At 35.5% G+C, this 10,671-nt stretch overlaps 1 non-coding gene across 1 annotated transcript; it reads right to left on the bottom strand.

Moving 5' to 3' along the window:
• Window positions 1-2,093: 2,093 nt before the first annotated feature.
• TRNAG-GCC (transfer RNA glycine (anticodon GCC)) lies at window positions 2,094-2,164 on the bottom strand. The gene has a single exon. It is a non-coding gene; the product is annotated as a tRNA-Gly (tRNA).
• Window positions 2,165-10,671: the final 8,507 nt, after the last annotated feature.

The raw sequence follows: 10,671 nt of genomic DNA, 5'->3' as shown, positions 1-10,671 counted from the left end.
AATAAGTACTTATTGAAATCTGTACAGGCCTACCATCAACTTTTACGGAACGATTCCAATGCAACTAAACAATTAAGAAACCTAAAATCAATCGCATTCATTTTATACTAAAAAAATAATTCGATGGTACCAATTTGCAGATCAGTTTAGATCCTGAACTGGATCGCATTAAGCAATGTTCCCTATCAAATGTCCCTTAATCGCCTCGTACAATACTTCCATGGGAAGGTATGGAGTGGTCCCATTCTAGGGGGGAACCACACGCTCTAAGTTTGTATTGCAAACTATTTCAGTCTGATTTAATTTCGAAAATCATTAAATCTAAATAATAGCAACAGGCTTTAAGGTCAAGAAACCCGTAATTCCCACGACTACAAAACGGATTTGTAATAATTTGAAAATAAATCACATGGACATTAGTTTGATAAGGATAATTTCTAGAATTCCCAGTGTTACTCATCCGGTACATATTAATTTAAACAATAATAAGTCCTCCATATGATTTCATTAATTACCATTGATTTAATTTAATTTTATACATTAAGCGGCTACTGGTTTTTACCCATGTAATAACAAACAATTCTCGTTCGCACAGATGATCATTTGGCATGATCACATTAAATCTAATGCGTTGTTCACACCAACATCTTTAATCAGATTAAAAAAATATGAATTAACAATCTTTTAAATGTGAAAGTGTGTTTGTTTGTCCTTCTTCTCACTTCAATTTTACGTCAAAACGGAGCATAAAATTGTGGTGGTTATTTGGTGTGGAGATAGTTGGAGAGCTGGAGAGCAATAAGTATTTATTTGTCGTATAAGATATTGTTATAGCGATGTGTTACGTGATACATACATAGAATATTAGCTGGCTGCAAAATTGTTTGGTATGATCAAAGCCTTATGCTCATTTCGATGCCTAATTGAAATACCGTGTCGGAATGGATCCGACCTCATATTCACATAATAAAGAGGATCGTAATAATCATTATTAATTAAGAGACCAAATTGGGAGAGGTTGGAACACAAACCACCAGTTTGAGTGGTCTGTCTGTGGGTTGAAATGACTTCTGCGACGATGATCTACTTATTTCTATTAAAATATTTAGGTATAAGAGTGTTCCAGGCGGAGTACGGGACTTACAAATTGTACCTCTATGTAACTATGATGTAAATGTGGATATATTTTTAAATTATCGAAATGATTGTACCTAAATAATAACATCACAATTATTAGTTATTCACAAACATTTCTTTTAACAACTGCTGACCTAACTGTCTAAAGTTTTATTTACCGAACGCAGTGCATCAAAATTCCACTAATATACGAATTATATAATCTATATTATGAAGAATATATATCTGTGTCATAGAATTTGTGAATAGCGTGATTTGCCAACATCACTTTATTCTATTCTCCAATCTAAACCAAACCAACGACAACATTACAATATAGCCACCACTATATACACAAGTACAACTATGTGCCAAGGGAGTCAGACATCGAGTGACATATTTTTAATTAAATGCCACTTACTGCCTTCCGCAAAATCTATTACGACTCGACTTCGAAGTTCTGTGTATAACCGAGGGGCTCACTGAGATTTAGTATGTACTAGCTAAAGCTTGCGGTTTCATCTGGGGTTACTTTAAAATTAATGAAAATAATCGTAGCAGTAAGCTTGAATGATTGTAACATGGATTTAGTAAGTAATTCACGGAGTACCTACTAATTCCATGGATTGTAAAAATCGGAGAATGACGACGAAAATTGTTTGTGCTATTAATTTTTCCCAGGCGTTATAATTTTCGGTATTTGCAACAAAGACACGATTATTTAAAATCTGCGTTTAACCTCGATCTAGCCTGATGGAAAGAAAAAATGAGGTCTAAGGAGGTGTTACACAAAATCAAAAAATGCCTGTTCAGTATTAACTCTAGCCTTCAAAATCTAAATTGTAGGATTGTGGGATAATTTTATGATGTTCATTCATTTTGGATAAACTTTTTATCAGAATGTTTTAACAACAGAAATATTTTAACAAATTGACAAAAAACAAAAACAAAATAAGCAGTAAGCTCCAAAAAAGTGCTGCATCGGCCGGGAATCGAACCCGGGCCGCCCGCGTGGCAGGCGAGCATTCTACCACTGAACCACCGATGCTTATAACCTTCGAATCGAAATTAGTCATTAATATATCGAAATTAGTCTTTACCATTATTTATGACGTAATTTGAAATGTGATAACAATCATTTACAGTATGCAGCTAATTCTAGATCTAGTTATCTAAATAACAAACTAGGAATCAACATGCCAAAAATATTAACCAGCATTAACTTTATTAAATGAGAGAGATGTATTACAAACAAACAGATTTCTCCTCATGATTGCGTAGATGCATATCTAAATGCATACCAGCGACTGTACTCGAAATCACAAGGACAGCGTACTTCCGTCCAGAGCAGACCAGACCAGACCGTGCGGATGTGGCGACACACGGCTGCGGACCAACTGGTCTGGCTAGATATTGGATGTTGTAGTGGGAAATTTAGCTTAGATCAGCCGTAGATTAAGACCGTACTAGATCGGACTATACTTTACTATTTAAATATACACACACGCCACTTGAATGAACTAAAACTGTTACTGGAATGAAAGGTCAGCTTCATTTTAGTTGTAAGCTGTCGGTACGTTACATAAAGTCTGTGTAAGTACAACAATCATCTATTTTATCGGGTCACACTCTTACTCGTACAGTCATAAGACCATTCAAAGAAATATATGTAAGTAGTCGAAATATTGTATCAAATATATTGTAAAATCAGACATATAATTTTTTTGTGAAAAGTTACAAATCTTTGTGTCGTTCAAAATGCTTCGCTTTACGATCTCGCGAACTACCTACTAATGCTGATTGTGATAGATACATTGTATTTTGTGCTAATCCTGATGCATATAGATCTTGATTGTAGATAAGTTATCCGTGCGGAAAGACCTGATAGCCATGTAACCATATATGCAGATAACATCTGCGATGTAAGCATTGTCTGTATAGTATGCCGCGCCGACTTCCGCTTAGATCTGCGGAAGTGGCGACATGCGATAGTCCACAGTGTCTGACTGTCTGTGCGTTCACATTGTTACTATTTCCTACTGAATATATTGTTTATTATTTACTAGTGTGGTTGCGTCTTGGAATCTCTTCAGATCCGCGGATATAGTTTGAGAATCATCGTTAAATTTAAATCAAATAAATACCTATATATTTTTGTTAAAATCAAATCTGGATGATAGTTTACTACACAACCAATTTATTTTTATCTACCTTTTTTATATGAATTTGAATAGGCAATAATCCAATATTGGCGACGCGCCAAACTATCGTACGAATTATAAAGAAGAGACACGGGACTCGGAAAAAAAAATATTTTACAAAAAAAAAGGAAAACCTTCCCCAAAATCAAATCATTTATTCACAAATTAGGCCTTCACAGGCACTTTTTCACGTCATATTCTAAATTAAATGGTATTTACCAAAGCTACAAACTGCTAGCATTTCGGAACGACCACTGCTGAGAAGAAATGCCGAAAGATACATTCAAACAGTGTTGGTCCCTATTATGCCAGAAGTGCTTACCATTTCTTAAATATAAATTTATGTCCAAAGACCAAACAAAGGTTATCGTGCATGATTCCATAAGGAAACTTAGGTTATTTAAAAATAAAGAACTGTTTTGATATAATATCTGGACGTAGGTAGAAATGGATTACAGTTAGAGATTGGGTCCATAAGGTTTGTGACAGCTGGTTCATTTTAGCACCCAGTTGTTCCATATTACCGCCATAATCTAAGATCATCTTTTGACACCAAATGTACCATCTCACCTGGTTGTCATTCCGGTGCACAACGCAAGGTGCAATCCCGTAATCCCGCAACATTCAAATGGGATTAGACCGAGTCCCGACCCTACCCTCGTCACAACTCACGCGCTTTTGACGCCAAGGCTTTGTCAAGCGCTATGTATCTACAATATTTATTTTTGAACTGCAAAAGTAAAATAAGAAAAAGACTATATTGGAAAGGAGAATAATAAATTTAAGGATGTGACAGCCAAACCACCGAGGTTTTCATTCTATTGCTGAGTGGCTAGACCAGAGAAAATGTTAGGAAAGAATTTTAAATTTGTATTTGATGTAAGGAAAAGATGGAATTCACACGAGTCCACAGTCGCCTCTCACAACACGTCGGGATAGCAATGACGGAGAGACTATTCTAACAAGGCCGCCTTCCCCAGCGGACTAAGATTAATCTAAACATTTAAAATATTTTTATTGCCTGTTTGCCATTTGTCTTTAATTACATAGGTATATAAACAATTTTTTTCGCCTGTATAATTTTGTCTCTATAAACAGATATCCAAAGGTAATTTTAGCAATTTGACAAATTAAATACAAAAGAAAAGATTTTAATTTTTTTTACTAAACGAACTTTTATAGCGTAAGAAAGATGAGCTTATACTAACTTGTATTTGCATTTCGTTTGCAGTTGCATTTTGTCGTTATCTTCCGAATATAACAGAAACAATGTCTATAAGTATGTGTATTGTATGTATTCATGTGACGACATGGTGATATAATCCAATTTATTTCGGTATTCGTACGCTAATGCCAAGAATAACAAAAGAGACACGCCATTTAAAATTTAACTATCATGCTACATTACAAAATAAATGCAAAATGCAGTCCATTAATCCTTGCATCTTGGAGAGGGATTACGCACGCGTCGCTAATCCCGGCTCCCGCGCATCTGTCGGATCTCGGGATTCATGGATCCGCCGTGTTTGCGCAGTATATTGAGCGGTGGGAACGTGCAACTGTTGTTTGTCTCTTTAGTGATTACTTGTTACTGTCTGATAGTGTGCTTGAAAGTAAATAACCGCTGTAACTGGCAGTGACCCTGGGATTTGATCACGGGGGATTTTCGGGATATTTATTCACTTTATGTTGTGTGTAGTACGTTTCCAGGTTCCACCCTGTCTATGCAAGAAATTTCATTTAAATCAGCACCAAGGAATTTCACTTTGTTTTTTTGATCAAAATTTTATATTGTATCTTGTTTTTGGATCAATAGAGTGTGTTTATTCTATTTAAAAAGAATATTGCTCAAAATGACAAAATGTATGTACAATGTACAATGACGTGGCATTCTCTACTACTAAGTATAATTATAAGGTATGTAAGATTTTAGCCCTTTTTACCTCCAATATCATAGGTATTACATAGTAATAAAAATCTAGCATTTCGGAACGACCACCGCTGAGAAGAAATGCCGAAAGAAACGAATAATAATATAATTTTATCGCTAAGTGGCATATTAGAAACGAACATTCAAACAATTTTGCCACGTCCATTATGTTGACCGTACCATACCTTCTCCTCAAATCCAAACACAAATCAATGGAATTTTCATCGTTCGCGAATAAATTACGATTGGAAAGTAAAACAATCGTTGAAAAATATTGTTGTTTGTCCTCGTAATAAAATAAATCGGCATTTGATTGGTTGAAATTTATTGAGTTCCGAATTTTGTTAACGTCGACAAATTCCGAAGGTAAACATTTTGCCGACTGCTGAATTGGAATCCCATTTTTATGGAATATTTAAACCGAATAATGTTAAAACGATTTAGAATTCGTCATGATGTTTTAAAAAGGTTTTATTTTAATGGAGACAGGCTTCATTAATTTATTTTATAGGTGGTATTATACATAGATACGTGTTAACTAATATATGGGACTTTTCGAATTTCCATTGAATATTGTTTAACCAGATACTTTCGATTCTTACGTACACTGTTATCAGATGCTTAATAACGCCAAATACACGGATCTAGAGTTTAACGCCTATGTTTGTTTTATTTTATTTATAACCCCCGACTAACCGAAAACCGAACTAACCGAAAAAGATTATGCAACACTAGATAAACAATTTTTATAGAAAGTATTATACTTCTTAGAGTATAATGTAGTCGCAGTTGAAAACGGTGGCCAATTAAATAAATAAGTGTAAATAAAATTTTGGCTTCCTGTTACCACACATTACACATTAATAAAATTCTTTATGTAGTGTGGCATGAACCGTTAAAATATTATTTTTTATTATATTATAAAATCGCTTTTAAATATCTATGTGTATCTAACTTCCAAGAGGAAGTATATGATGTCGACGATGCCTGTGACTATGACTATGATATATATGTGACTATGATCGCCTATGAATTGACTGAACCGGCAATCAGTATGTAATCAGTATGCAAGTTTCACCAAGACACTTTCCTTGACCAGACAGATTGTACGTTTTTAGTAAAGATTCGCATTAAAAAAGATAACAAAAGGATATAGTATGAAGCAAGTACATTGAGATAAGATTCCATTCTGGACAGCATTACTAGGTATTTAAATATTTCCAACAGAAAATCCCTCAAAGAACATTAATTAAACGAAGTATCAGTGATGCAAAATTTTAATTTTCCAAGATACGATCGATGGAACGAAACACAGCAGCCGCCATAGACTTAATTAAACGTAATACCGCCAAATGAAATGTAAAAATGCGGGTACTCTGCAACTTGTGAGCATTATGAAGCGCTCGATCCGGTGGCTCAATCGGAAATACGAAATGGAAAGCGCGAGTTTGATGCAGACATCAATGGTTCCTTATACATTAATTAAATCGCGACCTCACCTACATTTGTAACACAGGTTACTTAAAAACAAAAGAAAGAAGCAAGAACTAAAGCTAAGCAACAACCTGTTAAAATCACCGCCACCCACTGAATTTAAAGATCGAAAGATATAACATAATAACTGGTGAAATTCCATTATTATTAAAATGGACCAGCCATTTTAATAATAATGGAATTAGTGTAGATTTATTAATTTTATTGATACCACTAACTAACAATTCTAATATGGAACTCAAAAATATAGTCGGTGAAACCTTGACGACCTCGGTGGCGCAGTGGTAAAGTTGCGCATGCTACTGAACCTAGAGGTCCCGGGTTCGATCCCCGATCTAGTCATGATGGAAAATGATTTTTTTTTTTATTGGACCGGGTCTTTGATATGTAACCATATTATTTGTTATATGGTATAGTGAGTCTGATTCAAAACCAAAACACAACAATCAAAACTTTTGAGTGCTGGCATCCCAACTCGCTCTCTCGCACAAGAAATTCGCTTACTTCTAAAGGAACCCTAAAATACAGGTAGCGCGAAACTTGTATTTATTACAACCGCTCGCTCAATCGGAAATTGGAAAATTTGCGCCAACGCGGATGAAAGGCGTGAATCGTCGCGAATCGTCGCGATTCGATGGCGATCGCTAGCTCGCGCCGATGCATCTGCATTCGATAAAGATTCAACGCTATTCCGATTATTTGCGAGTATCATTATCGGTTCGTAGCTCCTATATTGGTATGTTGTGTGTTAAAATTTTGTGTAACTTTCTGATAAATTTTGTAGTTTCGTGTTAAATTTTTATTTTAGTATATATTTTACTATCATATATTCTCAGTGAAATAAGTAATATTTTTAGATAAATTCGTGAAACACTTTTTGGCAAATAAAAGTCGTAAGAATAGAATAAGAAGAAAATGTAAAGAAATTACAAAGAAGTGGAAAATTGTCGATGACCGATGGAGATAAACTCAGATTTAGGCATGGAAGTTTTTGCCGTTGGCTGTCATTTCAGATCTGTTATGTGAACATCCGTAAACCAGCAAATTATAACAACATATACCTGAAACCCTGAAATACCTAAGCCATATGACATCTAATGTTGATAAATAAATTTATTTAATTTCAATGAAGCATCATCGGTGCACCATTCAGACTTGTGTAAGATCTAAAAACGAGAAGGCTCTTGCTAAAGCCGGCACGTTCTACACTTTTCTGCCCCGCGGATACTGGCAATTTAACTTGGCGTTTTATTACCTCTAAACTTAGTGTTTTATACAACGCGAGATTCTGACTCGCTGCTGACACAAAATATAAATAAGGCAGATGCGACACCATTTTAATTTATCACGTTAAATGAAAATAAAATTATTTTTTATGTTTTGATAAACCTGTAGATTCGGATTTAATCCTTACATATACATCGAATATAAAAATAATATTTTAAAAAAGCTATAAATAATATTCTCACATGGTACAGTCTGGTAAGGAAGAATTAAGTAAAAGGAAGAATAATTTCCACGCAGCGTGTTTTAAAAATTATACTTTGTCGGGCGCCTTTCTGACTTCTGGATATTTTATACTCCTGTTAAGTTCCTTCGAGGAATGCTCCGACTTCAAATCATAGTTATGTCAAGTGCTTGATAAGTTTGCTCTACGTCTTCGTGTCTGAAATATGGTTGAGATTTTCTTTCGTGCAGTCGGATAACTTGATCGGAGAAGTGTCTTGGCTTAAAAAAGAGAATAATACTTGAAGCGGAGGAATGAAGTTGTATTATTGTTGTGTAAAACTTTCCTTTATTATTCATTAATTTATTAAGGCTGGTACCGACCTAACGCGTAGCTGTGCGGTGTATTGTATGGAATTAGGCGGTGACGGCGTAGTTCCGTATGCGTGCACGCATGCGTTACAAATGCACACCAATTCGGTCTGCACCGGCCTTTATTGATAAATAGTCATTTAATCGATGGTTGAATGGTCTAACAACTACAAACAAAAACTAGGAAAGCGGACCATGGGCTCCGACACTCAACGGCTGTGGAAGGGACCTAAAATGCACAGATGAAGGAGAGAGAGAGTGAACTTTTCAACTCTTACAAAAATTACAATAAACGACCACACCACAAACAATGAAATGGGAACATTTGATGGACTTCATAAAAGTGCATCTTGTTGAGATCGCAGGAACAGCTTACTAACATACGTGCGACAAATGTGTTAATAAATGTAGACAGGTCTCACTGATCTCGGATTTTTCATCATGTACCTAGATTCCTATCGGTAGATAGGTTAATCAACCCATACCGGTTGAATTTTGGAATACTGTTTCTCTCAACATCCAGGGACGGCATTACCGAGTGGATTTTTTTTATTATTAACATTCCTCTGCGAATGATCAGAATTCCTGGACCGAATTCGACGAGTTCGCCGGCGGAATGTTATTAGCTCCTTGGCGCGAAAACTCGAGTTTTGTCGAACAGCTGAGGCTGCGCGTTGCACTCTGATTGAGTTTCGATGGTCCTTGGAATTCTTTGCTTTTTGCGATTTATAAATATCTCCAACTTGGTAAATCGTAGTAATGATATTAAAATTTTTGGTAATAATTTCCGAAGAAGAATGCTTTTAACACTTAATTTTTAGGAATAATTAGGAATTAAGTCGACAGCAAAAGTTTTAGAATCCAATATAATCTCCGCAAATATTGAAAATCAACTGCAAATCTCCTCATAATGAAATTGTTGAAAATTCATTATTTCAGTTTGTTTGCCAAGCAATCTAAGTTCATTGAACCGGAGCGCAAACAGGAATCAAATCACTGCGGTGTGGGATCTGTATAGTTGTACATAGTCTGTGGCGGAACGGAGGCAAACAGACTCGGGACACCTGCCAGAGTTATAACCATTATATACTTATTTGTACTTACTTATCTGGATATTATCTATATAGTCTGTTTTAAACGCAAGCGGCAAAACGAGATTTGTTCGATATTTACATACTTACTTACTGGCAGTAAATAATTAATAAAAAAGGTAACCAAAAAAAAAGTAAATCGGCAACCTTTGTAGAATCACAGTGTAATACCTATCTTTTATATTATCATACAACACGATACCTTAAAAAAAGTAATATTATAACGTTTCCTTTTTAATCATTTTAGTTCCTGGACAAGATTTATCGAATATATGTATTGTTTATTGGTATTTTCTCATTAGAATCTTCAGGACAGAGTAATGCTTGTCTACGTAAGCCAAAAAATGGCTCTTTATAATAAACGATGTTGGCAATATTATCTGCAATTCCAATTTTTACACACACCTCCAGGGCGTCGAACGAGTTAGATACTCGTATAGAGGTGTGGTTCCCTAGGGAGTAGGGGCTGGCTTGCTGTGTGCATAGCCGAGTGCGAGCGAGGTGTCGGGTGTTTGCCTCAAATATCTGCTACGTGTGATTATTGCTTTTCGAGTATATTCCGCAGTGGTATTTATTATTAAAATTCTGAGCAATGTTTCTATCTTCTTTTACCCGCGAAGTTTGGAGCTGTTCAGATTTGCCCTAAACAGTACAATTTTTTTCATAAATATGCCAATAATAAATATTTATGATGCGATGATAGGTATATATTATATACCTAATCTTCAATTATAATTGTTTAACTACTTTAAAACGTTTAATACCTGTTATTTATATTATAATTATCTCAAAATGCCTACATGCTGGAGGGAGGAGAACTATACCATGCTGGAGGGAGGAGAACTATACCATGCTGGAGGGAGGAGAACTATACCATGCTGAAGGGAGGAGAACTATACCATGCTGGAGGGAGGGAGAACTATACCATGCTGGAGGGAGGAGAACTATACCATGCTGGAGGGAGGAGAACTATACCATGCTGGAGGGAGGAGAACTATACCATGCTGGAGGGAGGAGAACT

This window comes from Plodia interpunctella, chromosome 10 (genome assembly GCF_027563975.2).
Source record: "Plodia interpunctella isolate USDA-ARS_2022_Savannah chromosome 10, ilPloInte3.2, whole genome shotgun sequence".
In the NCBI taxonomy this organism is placed as follows: Eukaryota; Metazoa; Arthropoda; class Insecta; order Lepidoptera; family Pyralidae; genus Plodia; species Plodia interpunctella.
The sequence above is the reverse complement of the archived record's forward strand: the minus strand, read 5'-3'. Positions and strand labels throughout refer to the sequence as shown.